We start from the raw sequence: 21585 nt of genomic DNA on the forward strand, positions 1-21585 counted from the left end.
AGATTGAAAAATGGTGGTCTTAAAAGTACATTTGAGACAACTTCAAATCTCCGTTAAATTCAGGATTCAAGTCAAGGCAGAATATCTTGAGATGGCCACAAAAGCACTGAAAAATCGGCTTCCAAGTCCAACATCCTCTCTTTGTGAAGCAGGGTTTTCTGCAGCGATAGCAACCAAAACGAGACTGTGACTGGACATAAGCAACACACTTGGAATGTTGCTGTCTCCTATCACCCCCAAGTGGGATTGTCTGGCTGCAGGAAAATTTTGCTCAGGGCTGCTACTGATTCTGCATTATGGTGAGTCATATAATTATTCCATTATATATCACAATGCAATAATAACAGAGGTACAGTGCACAACACACGCAATGCACTTGAATCATCCCGAAGCCATCCCCCTGCCCCCGGTCTGTGGAAAAACTGTCTACCATGAAACCGGTCACTGGCGCCAAAAAGGCTGGGGAGCACTAATCCGCCACTATGCCACACCCGTAACAGTCATTCCCAGACACATTCCCCATGTTTCAGTCTATATAAACTGGAAAAATCAAGCAGTTCTTCTGGATTATGGAACGACTCCTCAAGAGTCACTCTTTGTACTTCACGTCCAAGGCAGCTAAGACTCCAGTCCACTCAGGTCCAGAAGGACAGACGGATGGTGGAGGAGGGTTTTAAGGAGAATCAGGAGTGTGTCACAAAGCAGCTGTCTCAGAAGAGGCACTGCAGCTTCCTTGGGCATGTCATGCTAACTCCAAACTCATCAGGCTCTTCCCATGTGTCATCATTCCAATTTTCAGGATCCCACCCCCGCCCCACCCCCACCTCAATCAACACCCTCATTTCAACAGCAGACATTCTACAAAGCTGGGGATCCAGTTTGCATTGTAATTTAGCCATTTTGAGGAAGAGACTTTGGATTTCATTTTCAGCCATCTCAGTTCTCTGAATTACAAGAGATAAGGCTCTCTTTAGGGGAAGACAGAGAAACTTTCAGGTGATTTATGAGCTGGGAATTCAAATCCCTTTGCTCACCTTTTTCTCCGCGGCCATGTTCATGAAACTTGTTATTCTGAAAAAATGTTACCAGGTGTCAAAAGACATGGTCACCCAAGGTCTCACCTCTTAAAAAGTATTTGATTAGGAGTATCCGCTGATGATCTTGTGCCTATCACTACTGCCACACCAGGCCATGGACAACCAGTACTCTCTTTACTACTTAAAATAGAATCAGCACCTTTAAATCAAATCAGATCAAGCTGGAGAAACCCCAGAAAAAATTCGGAACATGCATTCTTAAGATACTCTTCCTTTAAAAGTACTCTCAGTAACAAAACCTGTATTAGGGTTCTCCAGAGAAACAGAACAAAGAGGAGAGAGGGAGGGAAGGAAGGAGAGGAAGGGGGAAAGATTTATTTTGAGAAACTGGGCTGTAATATTGTTGGGGCTGGCAAATATGAAACATTAAGAACAGACCAGCAGGCTGAAGACCCAGGGAAGAGTTGATGTTACTGTAGTCTTACAGTCTATAGACAGAAATCCTTCCTTTTTGGCTGGATCTCAAGTCTTTCCTTTCAAGGCCTTCAACTGATTCGATGAAGCTCATTTGTATTATGTACGGTAATATGCTTTGCTCAAAAAATTACTGGCTTAAAGGTCAGTCATATCTAAAAAATACATCAGAGAAACATTTAGACTGGGGTTTGACCAAACAACTGAGTACTACACCCTAGCCAAGATGACACAGAAAATTAACTCTCACAATATCCATACAAAAACCTGTACACAAAATTTTATAAGTCTTATGTGTAATACCCCCAAAATGGAGAGCACACAACTGTCCTTCAACAAGTGAATATTTAAACAGACTGTGGTACACCGATGCCATGAAATACTCTCAGCAATAAAAAGGAGCAAATTACTGATACATGCAACAATTTGGGTGGAATTCAAGGGCATTAGGCTAAGCAAAAAAATCCAGTCTCAAAAGGTCACATATTATATAACTCTACTTATATAGCATATTAAAATTACAAAATCATAGAGTTAAAGAATAGAGTAATTATTACTAGGCATTAAGGATATTCATTCAGGTCATTATGAAGATGTACTTATTAATATAAGAGGGATTGTTTTGGTTAAGAATTCATGGGAAGGTTTAGAGAGAAAATGTTTAAAGAGATGCATAATGATTTTCACTAAACCAGATATTAAAATAATTACCAAGATTAACAAGAGAATAGACGGAACAATGAAACCATATAAGAAGTTCAGTATATTTGTATACATAGTGAGCCAGAATATGATAAAGAAGGTTGTCTCAAATCAGTGAAGAAAAAATAAACTCGGAGGTTATTCAATAAGCAATGCTGTCATCTTTGGGTGTAGATACAGGGATTTCACATACATATTAGCTATTTGAAAAAATGTTTAAGTTTAAATGAATTTCGATTTTAGATAAAATTTACTAAAGCAAAGCAAAAACTCATAAGTAAAAATGATTAATACTTTTTCCTGCATACAGATATAAAAATTCTATGCATCAAAAGATGCTATAATCAAAATTCAAAATTATACAATGAAGAGGACAGCAAAAACTAAGATATAGCAAAAAAAGAGAGAAAGAAAAGTTACCAGTCTTAACACGCACTTGATATTTTTAATAAACTTTCAACCTACAAGAGCAATTTCAAATAGACAGTCACCAAATAATTGTAAATTATCATTAAAGAGAAAACTATCCTAAGACTCTTTGTGTACATTCCAAAAGTCACTGGTAAATGTAATCCAGTTGATCTATGCAAGGGCAACAAAGGAAAATTAAGAGAATTAGAATTAAATTCTCCTTTGGGTCTGGTAAAGCCACTCCTGTCTTACCAAGGAATTTCTTTGTGAACAATCCCTAAAATCAAATCTTTTGTGCCTAAATTTCCCATCTACTCTGAAGACTGAGGTGCACACGACGCTGTTGAATACTTTGGTGGCTGTGTTGTTTCAAATCACACTGCTCCGACTGCAGGATTTTCTTTCATAAAGTTAAACATAATCTATCAAGTAATGCTGGTTTCTATTCTTAAATCTAATCCTATTCTATTCTTAAATTTGATTTAAGAATAGATGCCTAGATGACTGTATAGTCCATCTGGGACAAACTAATTCAGCAGTCTTGGTAGCTATAAAAATAAAGGGAAGGCTACTCAAAAACCTGCAGAGCAGGCTATGGAAGGGATCTAATACTCAAAATTCAATTTAGACACTTAGGGAGTTTTCATTAAAGACAACAGGAAGAAAAATAACATGAAAAATATCCGCACTCATGGTAAACAGAGAAAGGGAGGGTAAACAATATACCAATTTGACAAAGCTTTTTAAACAAATAAATGAGAAAATAATCTTGCATGTGATTATTATTAATGAAATCTGCTATAAACTTTTAAAAATACCTTAAAAATTAGGATATTCTTTGACACTGATAATCTATTCCCAGGAATTTTGTGTCAATGTAAAAATTACTTTTTTCTAAGGAAACAATCAAAGCTACTGAAAACAGTATAAATGTTTCTATTCAAAAATATTATTTGTAATAACATAAATTTGTACATTAAAAAAAATCCAGAAATAGGAGATTGGTTAATAAATAATAGTATTCCCATACAATAGAACACTATATTATCATTAAAAATTAGATAAACAGTAAGAAAATAAATTGAAAAATGGTTGCTAATGTAGGAAAATATTCAATGTTACATTAGGTTAGAAAAATTCTGGACATAATCCACAGAGTGATACCTGTTTTGTTTAAACTATGTGTATATTTAAATTTTAAAATTATATGATAATAATGAAATATTAATTGTTATTGTGGAGGGTATAATTATGTGCTATATATTTTCTAAACAATTCTCTGTATTTTCTAAATTACTGAAAATGAACAAATATTACTAGATGACCAGAAAAAAAGCTACTGTATTTCATTATATAAATATATATTGAGATTATATATAATGAAATTATATATATATAATATATATAACACCCACACACACACAGGATCCTTTTATTCTTAAAAAGGCAATACAGAACAATTTCCAAAATCTGATGTAAAGAGCACAAGATAACAGGATTTTAACATGTTAATTGCGAGAAAAGAATGACAAAGTTTCTATAATAAAATACATTTAGGAAAAACTGGGCTAAATAGAGTCGAAAAGTCTTCTTCAGGCTTCCAGAGCCTTCAAACGCAAATTTTTCAACCTCAGCCACCTCCATGCCAGCCCCTAGAGAGACTCCATAGAACCTCTAAGAATTCGGAGAACCACTTAAAAATCGCCAGTCTCTTCTATTATTCTCACATGCTGGATATATTTTATAAAATGTAATGAGACAGGGAGGGAAGAAGAATGAATTACGTTACAATAATAGTGAACTTCCACAAGGCAATAATGTCTAAGTACATATTGGGACCAGGGAAAGGGGGCAAGAACTGAAGAAGACAGCAGATGGAAAGGCGCGCAAACTTGACCTCCTTATTAAAACTGGTCTTATATGGATATATTATAAAATATGCAAATTGCATACATATGCTTTCACATGTCATGACAAATCACACTGATGTGGTAGAATTTTAAAGATACTATAAACTGAAATTATACATATACCTTAGCATTTAAATTAAAACTGCACCTTTGACTTTAAAAGCACCAGAGAGTTCAGTGCTAAAATTTATGCAGCAGAAAACAAACTTCAGGATTATTTACCAAACAGATCTTCATATTAGCCATTAGATGGCACCACATATCTACTAGTTAACATAACTGTAATCTTCCCCCATGTGTTTAAAAAGTATTATAAAACATATTTATCTTTTAAGTAAATATCATACATGTTATCTTTTGTCATTATTAAATCTTAAGTTTTCAAATGAAGAAAAATAATTAAACAATTATATCAGTATCACCCTTTCTGCAACATTACAATTTAAAAAAACTAAGTCCATTCAGAAATCAAACTGGAATGTTCTAAGACAACTATTCAAAAGTTAAATGGCAAATGGCTAGAGAACGTCTTCCCTTAAGACAAACAGAAGATAAGCCTAATTTTCTACCTTAATTTTTTTCTTCTTCTTTTCTTTCATAAATCTTACACTGTCCAGCTTCTAATTCTTCTCAATAATCTAATTTCTGTCTACTGTTCTTACCTAAATTTCATCATATTTTATTCTCTAATCTAGGACTCTCAATTTCTATCAATTTAAAGTGTAGCTTCCTAGTCTCTACCCTGATACCCTCTGTTCCACATCTTTTTATCTACTATTTAGACACACAAAAAACTGCCCTATTCTGCTCATTGCTTTTTCCAATCCAAACTAAGATAGAGTAACAAGGATAAGATTGACCCTACAACCTGAAAACACTGAAACATGAGACAAAATATACGAAAGACACTGGACACAGGCAAGAAAGGGCAGTGACCACGGAGAAAGGAAGAAAGTGATCATTATTATTTTCCAAGCTTACCGCCTGGAGAAAGTTTCCAGGCTGCAGCAAAGAGAAAGGGAGCCCAAGCAGTGCCCTGGGAATAAAAGGAGGCTAAGGAGGCCAGAGTTTGCACAGCTGAGTATGAGAGAATAGAAAGGGTTAGTCGCTCAGTGTCTGATTTCCTCACGACCCCATGGACTGAAGCCCACCAGGCTCCTCTGTCCATGGAATCTTCCAGGCAAGAATACTGGAGTGGGTTGACATTCCCTTCTCCTGGGGATCTTCCTGACCCAGGGATCGAATCTAGGTCTCCCACATCGCAGGCAGATTCTTTACCATCTGAGCCAGAATGAAAGCTGTGCAGAAAGAACTCCAGAGAGCCGTGCTGAGTCACCTATAAGTAAGAATACAGCTGAGTACTGCTCAAGACATAAAACCACCAGAGATTGGGAAAAGACTCCTCCAAAAGGATTAAAGACAAAAGTGGTCAAACATCACACAGCACAGAAATAGTGTCTATTTTCAAGATCCAAAACGAAACACCAAACCTATAGGGCACTGATTAGAATTCTAGAATATCTTGCCCAAAGGTGAGGAAAAATTAAACTCTAGAATAAATGCAGGTATGATCCCACCAAACAATATTTAAAAGAAGACAAAAAGGAACAAGCTGTTTCCAAGTAACAGCCTAATTCATAACAAAATTCAAAAAAGTAAACAAAATAGCTAACATACAACAAGGAAAACTTCACAATATCTAGCATTCAATAAAAAATTATTAGGCACACAAAGAAGAGGAGGTGAAAATTTTTAAAAAAATCAAAACTGACTCAGAATGACAGAATTAGCAGACCATGATATATGGTTCCAGGTAATTTCACCAATAAGCATCTTTGCTACATATCAGCCATAAATATTTTCACCACATACCTAATTGGTCATAAGGTAATTTTGCTGTAAAAGATTAATAATAAAAAAGAGGGACATTTAAAAGTACATAATGAAACATTAAGAAATGAATACATTAAAGAAACTATAGCAAAATATAAAAGTGTGGAATATATTTAAAATGTGTGTAAAGTCATAACAAAGCTGTACAAATTAACTGATCTTATGAGTTGTAACAAGCACTGTCCTCAAAGTCTTTCATTCACAGAATTTTATACGTCTTTTCTTCTTATTAATTCATCTCCTCGTTGGCATTACTCTTTTACTTTTTCAATAAAATTTCTTTCTATATTAAGAGAAGTAACAGTTTCCAAATACTAGGATGCATATCTGTAAACTGAGCTTTGAATTTCAGTGAAAGCCATCCACACTGTTGCTTGTTCTTCCTATACTGTCTCATGTCTGTTAATAGACACTGCAAACTTCTAAGGGAAATGTGAGTTCATTGCTGCAGGTTCAGATCACCAAAGGATCTGCAAACTGATACATTAGTTCCTAGTATAATATGCAACTGGGCTTTATCCTCTCTTATTTCACACTTCTAGTATGTTTTATCACCATATTTTCTATCAACTCAATATATATTATATATAGTTTGTTATCATTGCTATTTTAAGATCACCACACCTACTGGTCACTGTATAGACTATTATGAGGGCTAAGGATTATATAATATAAAAATGGGTGCATTGCATTAACAGAGAAATGAAACCAAACTGCCAACCAGTTATTTTATCTTTATGGCAAAACTGCCTTACAGCCAATTAGTTATGCAATGACAATGCTTGCAGGAAAGATGCTTAAAGAGGAATATTGGACACAATACTAACAGTTATTATAATGTATCCCATGGGTTCAAAAAGCTAGCAAAAAGACAAAGTATTAAGAACCATTGATATATGTTTTTAAAAACCTAAATCAACCTTCTAAAGATGAAAACTATAATATCAGAGGTAAAAAGATTAACAACAGATTAAATATTGAAAAATAAACATTAGCCGACTTGAAGACATAGCAATAGAAAGTAACTGAATAAAACAAAGAAAACAATTCTTTAAAATGAACAGAAAGGCTGTAAACTGTGAGACAACTTAAGGTGCACAAATATATACGTAATTAGGGTCCATAAAAAGAGAGGCCAGAGAAGGGAGAATTAAGAAAACATTTGAAAAAATAAAGTTCAAAATTTTTACAAATTAAATGAAAATGACAAACTACAGAAGCTAACTGAACCCAAGTACGAAAAACATGAAGAAAGGTACAAAAAGGAATATCATATTCAAATTATTTAAAAACAGTTATTAAGATCTTAAAAGCAACCAGAAAAAAGTTACACATTATGTAGAAAGGAAAAAAGATAAGGTTAACAACAAATTATTTGTTAGAAACAAATGCAAGCTAGAAAAAGTGGAGCACCCATCACTACAGTACTGAAAGAAGGGGAAAGGTGATTAACCTAGAATTCTTTACCAGTGAAAATATCTTTGAAAAACAAAGGTAAAATAACAGTAATAAATTGTTCTTAAACTGTGAGACATTCAAAAGCGAAAAGAATTCACCACTAGCAAACCCACTCGAGAAATGTTAAAGTCCTTTAAGCAAAAAGAAAATGATAACACATGGAAACAGATTTATCAAAAAGGAATACAAGGCACTGGAAATAGCAAATGCATGGGTAAAGACAGGTTTCATCTTATTAATTTTTTAAAAAGATAATCGAGAGTGATATCAAGGAAAACGGAGGAGAAAGCGTCAAGGGTTGGTTTCTGCACTGAAACAACTATTACACTGGAAAAAGGCGTCAGAACCAATGATTCTTCCACAAAAAAATTTTGTTTTCTATTTCTTTACTTCTGTACCTACATGAGATAACAGATACTCACTACACTTATTGTGATAATCATCTCATGATGCATGTAAAGTTGTACACGAGAAACTTATACAGTGCTGTACCTCAATTATATCCCAATGAGATTTAAAATTTCTTTTGAAGTCATCTATTGCTGAATTCTGCAACCTAATCAGACACTTAGAGCAACCAGAGACATACCTGATGAAGAAGAGGTTGCTGAAATTTGGTAGCAGAGCAGTGGTGTAGGAGCCAATCATAACCCTTCATTCTTGGCCCCTCCTGGGTGGGGGAAGCACCTTATGCTCCTGGAGCAGCTGGCTGGGGTTGGGGGTGGGGGGGAGGGCGGTGGCACTAAGCATGTTGTCTTATGAAAATTTGGGGCTGCACACTTTGGTTCTTCTAGCTATTCCCTAAAGGACCAGGGCAGATGTTTGCCTTTTTTTTGGCTCCCTCAAACTACAGTGACATCCCTGACAGGAACTACTGAAAAATTTAGACAGGTAGATCTTTGTTTTGCTTGGTATTTTGGATCCAGACATGTAAGGAAACCTCTATGAAGTCATGGCTGACCACAGATATAATGCAAAAGGAAATACAGTGACCACACCTTAGAAAGGACAAAGACTTTTCAAATATAGTCTAACTGTGGCACCCAACAGGCAAAAGTCAGCAATCCCTGATAAGCAGGAGAATCTGATTTTCATGCCACATTATGGCATTCAAAATACCCACTTCCCAACAAAGAATCACAAAGCAAGGAAACAGGAAAGTATGTCCTGTTCACATGAAAAAATATATAAATATTTTTACATTTCAAAACCATCTCTAAGAAACCCAGACATTAAAATTGCTAGTAAAAAAAATTAGAAATCAACTGTATTAAATATGCTCGGTGAGCTAAAAGAAGAACTAAAGGAAATTCAGAGAGTAATGTATTAACAAATAGAGGGTCAATATATACACACTGTTCAAAAGAAACAAGCAAGAATTCTGATGATGAAGATGGCTGAGATACAAGACAACTGGAAGTATTCAGTTTGAGAAGCAGAAAAATAATGAAGAAAAATTAACAAAGCCCAAGGGACCTAGGGAATATCATCAAGCATACAAATATATGTACCACAGGAGTCCCAGAAGGAGAAGAGAGAGGGACAGAAAAATATTTGAAGAGATAATGGCCACAAACACCCTAAATTTGTTGAAATAAATGTAAACATCCAAGGTCAAGAAATTCCAAGCCCTATAAATGCAAAGTGACCCACATGAAGACACATTAAACTCGTGAAAAACAAACTCTTGAAAACAGGAAGAAAGAAACATCTCATTACATACAAGAACTTATCAGTAACAGTTGATTTTTTTTTTTTTTTAATCAGAAACCATGGAGGGCAGAGGGCATTAGGGTAACATATTTAAAGTCCTGAAAGGAGAAAAAGAAAGTCTGTGAACCAAGAACTTTAAACACAGCAAAATTATCTTTTAAGAAAGAATGAAAAGGTAAGACATTTCCAGACAAATAAAAGTTGATGGAGCATGTTACTAGAAGAATCGTCCTACAAGAAATACTAAGGAAGTCCTTCCGGCTGAAACGAAGAAACAGTGGACAATACTAGAAGCCACAAGACTGAACAGGACAGGGTAAATGGAACTCCACAGATGAATAACAAAGCCAGTTATTGCGTTTTGGGTTTATAACTCATTTCCCTCATCGCTGTTTCAAAAGAACATACATAAAATAACCATTATAAATCTATGGACACATAATGCATGTACTCTGACAACTATCAGAAAGTGGAATTAAGAATCAAACCTCATTTAAAAGTGCATTATAAAGAATAAAATATCTGGCAATAAATCAAGCCAAGAGGCATAAACTTCTACTCAGAAAACTATTAACTGTATGATACTGATGAATGAAACTGAAAATGACACAGACGGAAAGATATACTCAGGGACCAGAAGAATATTGTTAAAATGTCCATATTACCCAAGGCAATCTACACTGGTTCTAGAAAAGACAAATCAATGAAAAGAAAAGAAAAAAAAAATCTAAGTGGGTCAGTGTCTGTAGATTTTTTTTCTTTTCATTTATATATATATATATATATATACACACACACACACACACACACACACGGAACTTCCCCAGTGGCTCAGACGGTAAAGTGTCTGCTTGCAAGGTGGAAGACCTGGGTTCAATCCCTGGGTCAGGAAGATCCCCTGAAGAAGGAAATGGCAACCCACTCCAGTACTCTTGCCTGGAAAATCCCATGGACAGAGGAACCTGGTAGGCTACAGTCCATGGGGTCGCAAAGAGTCGGACACGACTGAGCGACTTCACTTTCACTTTCATATATACACACTAATTTAGTATATAATAACAGAGGTATATCAAATTAGCAAGGATGAATTATTCAATAATTAGTATTCAAATAACTGGTTAATCAGAGATAAATACAAAGCTGAGTCCTTCACAATGAAAAAGCTGCAAGTAGATTCAAGACTTAAATGTTTAAAGATGCCTACATTTTACAGTAATTAGAGACTCACTGAGTTAAACCATGAATTCTTTAGAGAAATCATCTCCAAATGTAAGCCACAGTCAACATCTGTATGACTCTCACTTTGTGGACAAATTTCTCAAAGGTTTGTTTGTGGTTATCTAACTTTGGGGGCTAAAAGGTAGAAAAGATGAATCATATTTCAGCTGATGCACAGAAAACCGTCCTCTGTAGGTATTTTCTCTCTTCTTGAAAATGGTCATAAGGTAGTATAAATAACTAAGAAATTATATTTATTGTTCAAAACAACCCAGCCATATATATCTCTTTATATAGAAACTCATATAAATAAAAAAGTACTTAAGCCAATATATCCCATTCTTTCATCTGAGTCTTAGGATGAAACAGACCCATAAGAACAACAACAAAAATCTCCCTTCTCCCCTACTCTGCTTCTAAAGGAAAAACATCTTAGGAGAGAGAAACCAAAATTAAATTGATAATGCGGGTAGCATTCTGTAAAATGTTCAGACGCTTATTACTGAAAAGGGCTGTAGTGGTTGGTATATATGACATCAATTTTCAGAATGGCATCAAGAATTCATCTCTAATCATCTTCTCTGAAGGATTAAAAAGGAACCCTGGACATCTCAGCTTCAAATCAACGAGGCACGATCCTGAGCTAGAGTAGGCCGAGACCTCGTCCCTTGGACCATGGGCTGGGCAGTTAAAACATTCTGATTCTTCTGTCTTGGTGCCAATAAATGAACTTTCTTTTCCTTTTCAGGGTCAGTTATTAAACAGTGTGTAACATAGCTGAATAACGCATACGGGCTTAGGAAAAACGGAAAGAGGCTTTAACTCTATGAAGTTGGTCCCTAGAAGTCATTCTGCAAAACACCTTAGTTTTATACTCACAAAACTCCAACTAATCCAGGCTATAGAAAAAATAAATAAAAGGATAAGAGAGAAAGTGGTACTTTCAGACAGAAAGGACCGGGTGAGGTACAGGGCTGGCTCTCACAGTCTCCATTTTTATAACAATGACTCCAGATTCTCATAATACTGTGACCTTCACAATAAATTCTTTCCCCTTAAGTCCTGAACTTCAACCTCCCCTTCAACTGTTGAGGGGCTGCCTTACTCACTAAATATTGATGTTAACTTACAGCAGCCTCAATTTGGAATACAAAACTAAAAATAGCAAGCATGAGTCAACGCGGAAGGCTCTTTTCCCTCTGGGTGCACATAAAACTCTCATTAAGAAGTTCAAGGAAGCTGGGAATGAATCAAAGAAAATACAGCTCCATGATTTCCACCTTCCATTAAATTGTAAATGAAAATGTCATTTTAATTATAGTAGCAAAAGCCCTATTCTTTGTTACCATCAAGGCTCTATAAATTCACAATCTAATTAAAAATTCTTGAGTCAGGAAAAAAAAAGAACACCTTAAAATGTACTCTAACACAATAGTTACAAAAATCTACTGGTCCCCTCTGCCGGGAGCCGGCATATTGCATATTGAGTGCATATTGCATATTGAGTGCAGCACTTTTCAGGATCTGGAATAGCTCAACTGGAATTCTATCACTGCCCGTAGCCAGCGTGAGGAACTCCGCCCATGACAAAGGTCATGAGGAAGGAGGCTCGGCATACGCAAAGGCGGGATCGAGCTTCAGGAGTCCCCCTGGAAATTCTCATAAAACCAGAGTCTGCCTACTTTCTGCTTTGTGCTTTCACCTACACCTCTGACTTTACGGGGGGCTGTCCCCTACTACCTCTCTGAAAAAAGAGTTGGCTTACAGCTCCAGTTAATAATTCCTGGGTGTGACAGTGTTTAACCTACAAACTCCTTTGGAAATCCTCTAGCCTGCCTGAATAGGTTTTTCCGGCCACATGTGATTGTTCAGAGCCTCCCAACTGTGAGAGGCAGGAGATGTTCTAAACTGTCGAAACACAGATTCTTTTGAGTAGTTAAAAGATTGATTAGAAATTGTATTGGTGAAGGGATTTTCACTTGTTGGGCCAATGTTTGCTGCTAAGTCTCCATATCCCTTACCTGCTGTGTCCCTGGCAGTGTATTGGTTAATATAATTGGTGTAAATAGTAGCTTTAATGTTTGTAACCTGGGACCCTTGAGTTAATTCTTTTTCTTGTTATAGCCCACCACACCTTTGCTCTGTAGGAATGCAACTTTATCTAATGCTTTTGGAGGGTGGCTCCTGACCAATCACCTTTAGAGAAAAATAAGTTTTCTGAAGAAAAGGTCTTAAAATGTTAACAGGCCTCAGAAGATGATGCAAATCACCTAACTTTTGCATATGCTAAGTTTGCAGGAAGAAAGCCTGGCTTGCTGCCTGACTCTAGTATAAAAACTACTTTGAAAAATAAAACCGAAATTTGGTCTCACCATGTCGTTCTTTCTCTTACCTTCTGGCTGAATTATTCAACTGAATTTCCTCACTGAGCTATCCTTATTTCCTTCACTGAATTTTACTGAGTTAAGCAATTGTTTCCTGATCTTCGCCTAAAATCTACTGGTCCCCTCAACTCAAGAGTATCTCTTATTAGCACTGCCTAGAAGTCACTGAGCTCTATGAAAGGGAAAGACAGCTAGCCAAGAGCTACAAAATATGAAAACAGTATAAACAGGAGAACTATATTACAACTCTAGATTTTTTAAAAGATAAAATTCAAACTAAATTACATGCTAGGAAAAGAAGCACATTATTTACAACACACTGTTTAGTCACAACAAAGAAATAGAAATAGTCACAAAAAATTATAATTTTTAGTATTTGAGTGTTGATTTAACAATACATAAAAATGACTTTTACTGGATTTGCATGGAAACTGAACACAGATCTCTTCATATGCCAACATCCAAAAATTAGTGCTCAGAATTTTCCATACTCAGAGCCACTCCCTTATTCAGAGGTCAGCCAAGTGTTTCCTTTATAAATTGCCCGTCATTTAAAACATTGTGGAAGATTCATGTTGAGCCAAGTCATTAGTAGCTCTCATGCATTCAAAATGCTGAATGTCAAACCACTAAAACAATGAGCAACAGAAACTATCAGGACGTATCTTCCACATTTATATATACAGAACACATCTGACCCATTGTTAAGAGTCTGCAGGTTTCAAGAGCTGTCCCTACTCCTTCATTAAAATAATATTAATAACATGCATATATCAACTTACTGGCTAAGAAGCCAGACACAAAAAGCCTACACAATTCACTTAGCCTAATGTTTTCAAAGAGTTGACTCATTGGAAAACACCCTGATGCTGGGAGGGATTGGGGGCAGGAGGAGAAGGGGACGACAGAGGATGAGATGGCTGGATGGCATCATTGACTCGATGGACATGTGTTTGAGTAAACTCCGGGAGTTGGCGATGAACAGGGAGGCCTGGCGTGCTGCGATTCATGGGGTCGCAAAGAGTCAGACACGACTGAGCAACTGAACTGAACTGAATGCTTTCAAGATGTATCCATGTTGTGGCTTACATCAATATTCATTCCTTTTTGTGTGTGAATAATATTCCATTGCATGGATATACCAATTTTGCTTACTCTACTGATTGGCTGATGTGTATTTGGGGGTCATTTCTATTGTTTTAGTGATTATGAAAAATGCTGCTATGAACATTTATGTACAAGTTTTATATTAACATGTATTTTCAATTCTCTTGAATATACCTGGGAGTGGAATTGCCAGGTCATCTAGTAACTTCAGTTGTTCCTCAGTATCCATGGGGCACTGGTTTCAGGACCTGCTGTGAATACCAAATCCAAGGATGCTAACATCCCAGTGGGCCCACTATGACCATGCTTCTGCATCCACAGAGCCAAACAACCATTGATCAAGCATTAAGCTCACCATCTGACACTGGCTGAACCCAACGCAGAACCCACAGATGAGGTGTCGACTGCATATTTATTGAAAAAAATCTGCATGTAACTGAGCCCGTACAGCTCAAATCCATGATTTTAAAAAATATTTAAAAAACTATATATTTTTAACTTTTTGAAGAATTATCAAACTGTTTTCTAAAGGGGTTGTACCATTTTATATTCTTACTAGCAATACATGAAGATTCCAATTTCTCCACATCCTTACCAACATTTGTTACTATTTTTAAGATCATTCTTAGTTAAGCATTAGGAAGAGAACAATAGAGAATCCTTATACAGTTTTATTTTATTTTTCCTTAGAAGCTGCCAAAGAAGTAAAAATTATGACTGAAAAGGAGTAAATAAAACTATCATGATTTGCAGGTGATACAAATGTCGATATAGAAAACCAAAAATATCTGTAGAAATATTAAAACAGTTTAGCAATAAGACTGGATATAAAATCAATATAAAAGTTAATTGCATTTACATTATCAGATTTCCTGTTCTTCACAGCAATAAAAATATGAGATTTCTAAGCACAAATCTAACAAAAATTATGCAAAATTTTTATAGAGAAATTTTTAAAACTTTATTGAAAGGCGTTAAACAAATGCAAAGATACACTATGTTCAAGAACAGAAGGTTTCAGTTACAATAAAGACATTAACTCCATATGGATGCAAAGATTCAACATAACTCATTAAAATTGCAAAAGGGCTTTTTAAGAAACTGGACAGATTGATTCCAAAATTTAAACAAAAAACAAATCAAAGGCCCAGCAATAATCATGACACCACTGAGAAAGAAAAAGAATTTGCCCCAATAGATAAGAATCACAAAGTTCTAATAATCAGTGAAGAAAAGGAACAGATAAGTGTTGATAATGGAACAGTGTGAAATATTTTAAATACTTGGTAAATTGTGTAAAGAAAAACTGAAATTAGGTTCTTACTTTTATATTTGGAAATATAAAAAATTTCCAAAAAATTAATTTCAGCCAGATTAATAATAATAACTATGACCAAAGTTTAAAAGGTTAAGACTTTAAACTTTAAAAAATATTATTTCCCCCCAAAGTCCTAAAGAGTGCTAAAGAGAAAAAAGGAGAGAGAATGAAAAAAAGAATACTTAGAAGTCTGACTAATATTAAAATTTTTGCTCAAAGACCATGGACATTTGTATCTGCAAAAAAATGAAGTTGCCTAGCTCCATGCCTCCCAAATTTTCCTCTCCAAATTGTAAAAACTAGAAGTAAAAAGTAAATCTACATAAAAACCATGTCCTCAGAATAACTTGAATACAGAGAATACTGAAATCTCAAAATAACTGTTAGTAAAAAAGACAAAACTTAACAGATCTTAGGGCATCATCTCTCACGTTCTCACCTACTCCAATCCCATTGAAAGGCTTTGTCTTAAACAAAGACAAAGAAAAACTGCTGAGAAGACAGAAGGAAGATTTAAAAAAAAAAAAAAAAAAGGTGACCTAAAACTATTGTCAGAAAGAAAAGCTGGACATGAGTCTGAGTGAACTCCAGGAGTTGGTGATGGATAGGGAGGCCTGGCATGCTGCGATTCATGGGGTCGCAAAGAGTCGGACACGACTGAGCGACTGAACTGAACTGAATCTGAAAACACTAAAAAAAAAAAAAAGAAAAAACAATAGATTTAGATAGAGCACAGGGAAGGAATCTCAAAGTACACGTGAGCTGAAGGGACAAGCATGACTTAAATGGGTGGGTGGGTGTCTCTGTTACTTAGTTTCAGGAGAAGGAAAAGGCAAAAAGGCAGAAGGTTCTTTGGCAATTTGGTGGAGATGAGGAAAAGAAAGAAAATGGAAGAGTCTTGGGCTTCCCTGGTGGCTCAGACAGTCAAGAATCTGTCTCCAATGGGGGAGACCTGGGATCGATCCCTGGGTCAAGAAGATCCCATGGAGAAGGGAAAGGCTACCCACTCCAGTATTCTTGCCTGGAGAATCCCCATGGACAGGGGAGCCTGACGGGCTATAGTCCCTGGGTTCCCAAAGAGTTGGACACGACTGAGACCGAGCAACTAACACTCACTTGGAAAGACAAAAGAATCACAAAATCAGACGATTCAGAACCCCTTCCCTACCAAAACAAAAGACAACAAAATACCCTCACTATATCTTTCCATTTCAATATCCTCTTCTACTCAGCCTGAAATTTGCTCACTGATGTCACATTTTTAAATTACACATCTACATCTGGAGGGAATTTATGCAGATGATCACCATTAACATAAACAGAACATGTAAGACAAGGAAAAAGTAGGCATATTACATGAGGGTGGATTCACTGATAAGTGCGAGAATGGGGCTCACTGTACTTCTTGGGCTCACTGCTTCATTAACATTTCCCAGCCTTTTCTGAGATTAGATATAGCCATGACTGAATTACTGACAAGAGGTGTGCATCCAAGGGAATGTGTACTGCTTCTAGGCCTAGCCCATAATCACCTCCTATGCAGAATCCTGCCTTCCCCTTCCCTCTTCCACACCCGCTGCTGGATGCAGATGAACCCGCCACCTCCAAAAGCACACAGGGAAGGCGCCAGAGCCACGAGATAGGAGCCTGGATCCCTGAATCGCTGCTCAAGACTCTGATGTAGCAATCACACCGATACACCTGACTCAGACAAGTGAGAAAGAAATCTGCACCCTATTCAACTCATTATCTCTCTGGGATTTGCCTGACATACCAATACCTTAAATAATACAAAAGTCTATTTCCTAAGGAAGCAAAAAACATTAACTAATGATATACGGTAAGAAGAGGCCTATGGCAACGCTGAGGGAAAAGAAGTGGTGGAGGCAGACTGAATGACAGGCCAGCAGGGATTCTCTCTGGCCAGTGAGGCACTGAGGTGGGCGCCCGAAAAGTGGACAGCAAAGGGGTATTTGAAGAAGACAGGTGACGCTCTGAACATAACGACTGTATAACAAGCCTCTACTGCAAACATTAGTGCCAAGTGAAAGTCACTCAGTCGTGTCCGACTCTTTGCGACCCCATGGACTATAAAGTCCATGGAATTCTCTAGCCCAGATTACTGGAGTGGGTGGCCTTTCCCTTCTCCAGGGGATCTTCCTGACCCAGGGATCAAACCCAAGTCTCCCGCATTGCAGGAGGATTCTTTACCAGCTGAGCCACAAGGGAAGTCCCAGAATACTGGAGTGGGCAGCCTATCCCTTCTCCAATGGATCTTCCTGACCCAGGAGTCAAACTGGGGTCTCCTGCATTGCAGGCGGATTGTTTACCAACTGAGCTATCAGGGAAGCCCAATAATAAGCCTTGATCTAAAAATGTAAACTCTGAAAATTGAAATACAACTATACAGGGAAATGGGATGTGGACAAATGCATGGGGAGGATGAAATAATATTTTATTATTTTCAATAATGATTTAAATCACTGAATTATTTATGGACTGCTGCTGCTGCTAAGTCACTTCAGCTGTGTCCAGCTCTGTGCGACCCCATAGACGGCAGCCCACCAGGCTCCTCTGTCCCTGGGATTCTCCAGGCAAGAATACTGTAGTGGGCTGCCATTTCCTTCTCCATTTATGGACTGGTTTTACTCAATAAATGTACTAACATTCATTTAACATGTATTAGCTAGTGTTGAAAGGCAGAGACATTACTCTTGCTGACAAAGGTCTGTATAGTCAAGGCCCAGTGGTCACATACAGTTAAGAGAGCTGGACAGTAAAGAAGGTGGAACACCAAAGAATTTATGCCTTCAAACTGTGGTGGTGAAGACTTCTGAAAGTCCCCTGGACAGCAAGATCAAACCAGTCAGTTTTAAGGGAGATCAACCCTGAATAATCACTGGAAGGACTGATGCTGAAGCTGAAGCTCCAGTATTTTGGTCCAGTATTTTGGATGTGAACAGACGATTCATTGGCAAAGTCCCTGATGCTGGGAAAGACTGAGGGCAGAAGGAGAAGAGGGCGTCAGAGGGTGAGATGTCTGGATGGCGTCACTGATGCAATGAACATGAACCTGGGCAAACTCCAGGAGATGGTGAAGGACAGGGAAGCCTGGCATGCTGCAGGACATGGGCTCGCAGGGAGTCAGACATGACTGGGTGACTGAACAAGCTAGTTTAATCCTCACAACAACACACGAGGAACACAATACTGTTATCCCATTTCATAGATGAAGACAGTGAGATACAGGTTGTGGTTCAGTGGCTAAGTCATGTCCACCTCTTTGCAACCCCATGGACTGCAGCACACCAGGCTTCCCTGTCATTGAGATATATGAGGGCTCAGTAACCCACCTAAGGTCAAACAGTTAATAAGTGGCAGGAAGACAGTATTATTAGAAGCCAGGCATCTTGATTCTAGAACCATATACCCAACCAATACACTAACCTACCAGAACTAAACCTTTATCTACAACAGGAGGAAAACAACAGATGTTTAGGTATTTTCAAAAGCAAGAAATAGAGAAACTTAATTTAGAATATGAAGGTGAGCAGAAAACAGCTCAAAGGGTTGAGTGCCTTTGACTGTGGGAGTAGGATGGGTGTGAAGGACGGAAGGGCTAAGAGCATGATCTTATTAACAACAAAAGAAGCACTACTTTGATTTAAAATCAGAGCTTTAACTTTCACTGAAAAGAGATAATTAAGACAAATGCTACATACATCATAATTTTGCTTGAATTTAGACCTGCTGCAAATTCACTTTAAAAAGTGGATCTAACAGAAACTAACACGACAAGTTCCTTTGTAACAGAACACTTTAAGGGGAAATTCAACCTTAGTACCTAATTCACTTAGTACAGCAACTATAGCTTGTTACCTTGTCTACTCTCTAATTGTCAAAACCCCAACCTCAGAAGGAACCACTAAATTAAAACTGACTGAGAACATTTATTCCTGCATGATGCTTTCAGTTGAGAAAATCATTGGAAAAATCAAACAACTATCCCTGGCAGAACACAAGACAACCATTAAGTGTGTGTTTTGAAATTGGAATTCCAAAGATAATAAATTCATTGAGACAATAAACTATTCATGTTCAAAAACCACAACATAAACATCTCTTTAATGCTTACATGTAAATCTATGTTCAGGTTAACCTTGTATTTGGTCTTCTCTTTTCCACCTAAGCTCACTTCCTGGGTGATCTCAACTAGTCTCACTGTTTTAAACACCATATATCAAGGGAGAGCAACATCAGCGTGGTAGCTGCTGATGCTTTCCCCGCGGGATAATAAGCCAGGATCTAACATATCCACAGATTAACTTTGGAAGACTATACCAAAACAGAGAAAATTGGAGAAGGTACCTATGGAGTTGTGCATAAGGGCAGACACAAAACTACCAATCAAGTGGTAGCCATGAAGAAAATCAGACTAGAAAAGGCAAGAGGAAGGGGTTCCTAGTACTGCAATTCAGGAAATATCTCTTACTAAAAGAAGCTCGTCATCCAAATATAGTCAGTCTTCAAGACGTGCTTATGCAGGATTCCAGTTATAGCTCATCTTTGCATTCCTTTCCATAGATCTCAAGAAATATTTGGATTCTATTCCTCCTGGTCAGTTCATGGATTCTTCAGTTGTTCAGAATTATTTGTACCAAGTCCTACAAGGGATACTGTTTTGTCTAGAAGAGTTCTATACAGAGACTCAAAACCTCAAAATCTATAGATGGATGACAACCAAACAATTAAACCAGCAGATTTTGACCTTGCCAGAGTTTTTGGAACACCGATTAGAGTATATATCCATGAGGTAGTAACACTCTGGTAAAGATCTCTGCAAGTATTGCTGGGGACAGCTTGTTACTCAACTCCAGTTGATATTTGATCAATAATTTTCAGGGCTTTGGGCACTTCCAACAATGAAGGGTGGCCAGAAGTGGAATCTTCACAGACTATGAAAATACATTTTCCAAGTGGAAACCAGGAAGTTTAGCAATCCACGTCAAAAACTTGGATGCAAATGGCTTGGATCTGCTCTCAAAAATGTCAGTCTATGATCCTGCCAAACGAGTTTCTGGCAAAATGGCACCGAATCATCTATACTTTCATGGTCTGGACAGTCAAATTAAGAAGATACAGCTTTCTGACAGCTTCCACGTCTTGTGTCGAGAATAGATGATTGTATTTTTACTATCATCTCTGTTTATGTCTCATATATTTTCTTTGTTGTAAAACTTAAGCTATATTTCATCTTCTGATTTCAAAAGTGTTAACTTAAAAATGTAAATCCTGTTCTATATGAATTTAAATATAATAATTCTGTATATGTTTGTAGATCCCACTGTAACAACTGTTTGTTACTATAATAAAACTATATAAATAAATATAGTATTGATGTCAGGAATCAGGAAAATTTTGAATTAGCTTAAACCATCTAAAATGCTATAGCAAAAAAAAAAAATGCTATAGCAGTCTACTTTTCTTGTAGTTAAAAATACTAAAATTTAGGAAAGTGTGCTAAGCTCAAAGTTCATAATGCTTTGAAGTATTTCTTATGCTCCGAATGTTTAAATTTTCTTGTCAGTTCTTGCCATGCGGTAACTATCAGTTCAGTTCAGTTCAGTCGTTCAGTCGTGTCCGACTCTTTGCGAACCCATGAATCGCAGCACGCCAGGCCTCCCTGTCCATCACCATCTCCCAGAGTTCACTCAAACTCACGTCCATCAAGTTGGTGATGCCATCCAGCCATCTCATCCTATGTCATCCCATTTTCCTCCTGCCCCAATCCCTCCCAGCATCAAAGTCTTTTCCAGTGAGTCAACTCTTCGCATGAGGTGGCCAAAGTACTGGAGTTTCAGCTTCAGCATCATTCCTTCCAAAGAACACCCGGGGCTGATCTCCTTCAGAATGGACTGGTTGGACCTCCTTGCAGTCCAAGCGACTCTCAAGAGTCTTCT

The 21585-nt window shown here is 37.1% G+C and overlaps 1 protein-coding gene and 1 pseudogene across 2 annotated transcripts in view; one reads left to right on the forward strand and one right to left on the reverse strand.

Annotated features, from left to right (window-relative positions):
• The window catches only part of SYT14 (synaptotagmin 14), a 216980-nt gene that overhangs the window by 172686 nt on the left and 22709 nt on the right, over positions 1-21585 (reverse strand). The gene's annotated exons all lie outside the window — the stretch shown is intronic.
• On the forward strand, positions 371-20803 carry LOC133228261 (cyclin-dependent kinase 1-like; annotated as a pseudogene).

This window comes from Bos javanicus, chromosome 16 (genome assembly GCF_032452875.1).
Source record: "Bos javanicus breed banteng chromosome 16, ARS-OSU_banteng_1.0, whole genome shotgun sequence".
In the NCBI taxonomy this organism is placed as follows: domain Eukaryota; kingdom Metazoa; phylum Chordata; class Mammalia; order Artiodactyla; family Bovidae; genus Bos; species Bos javanicus.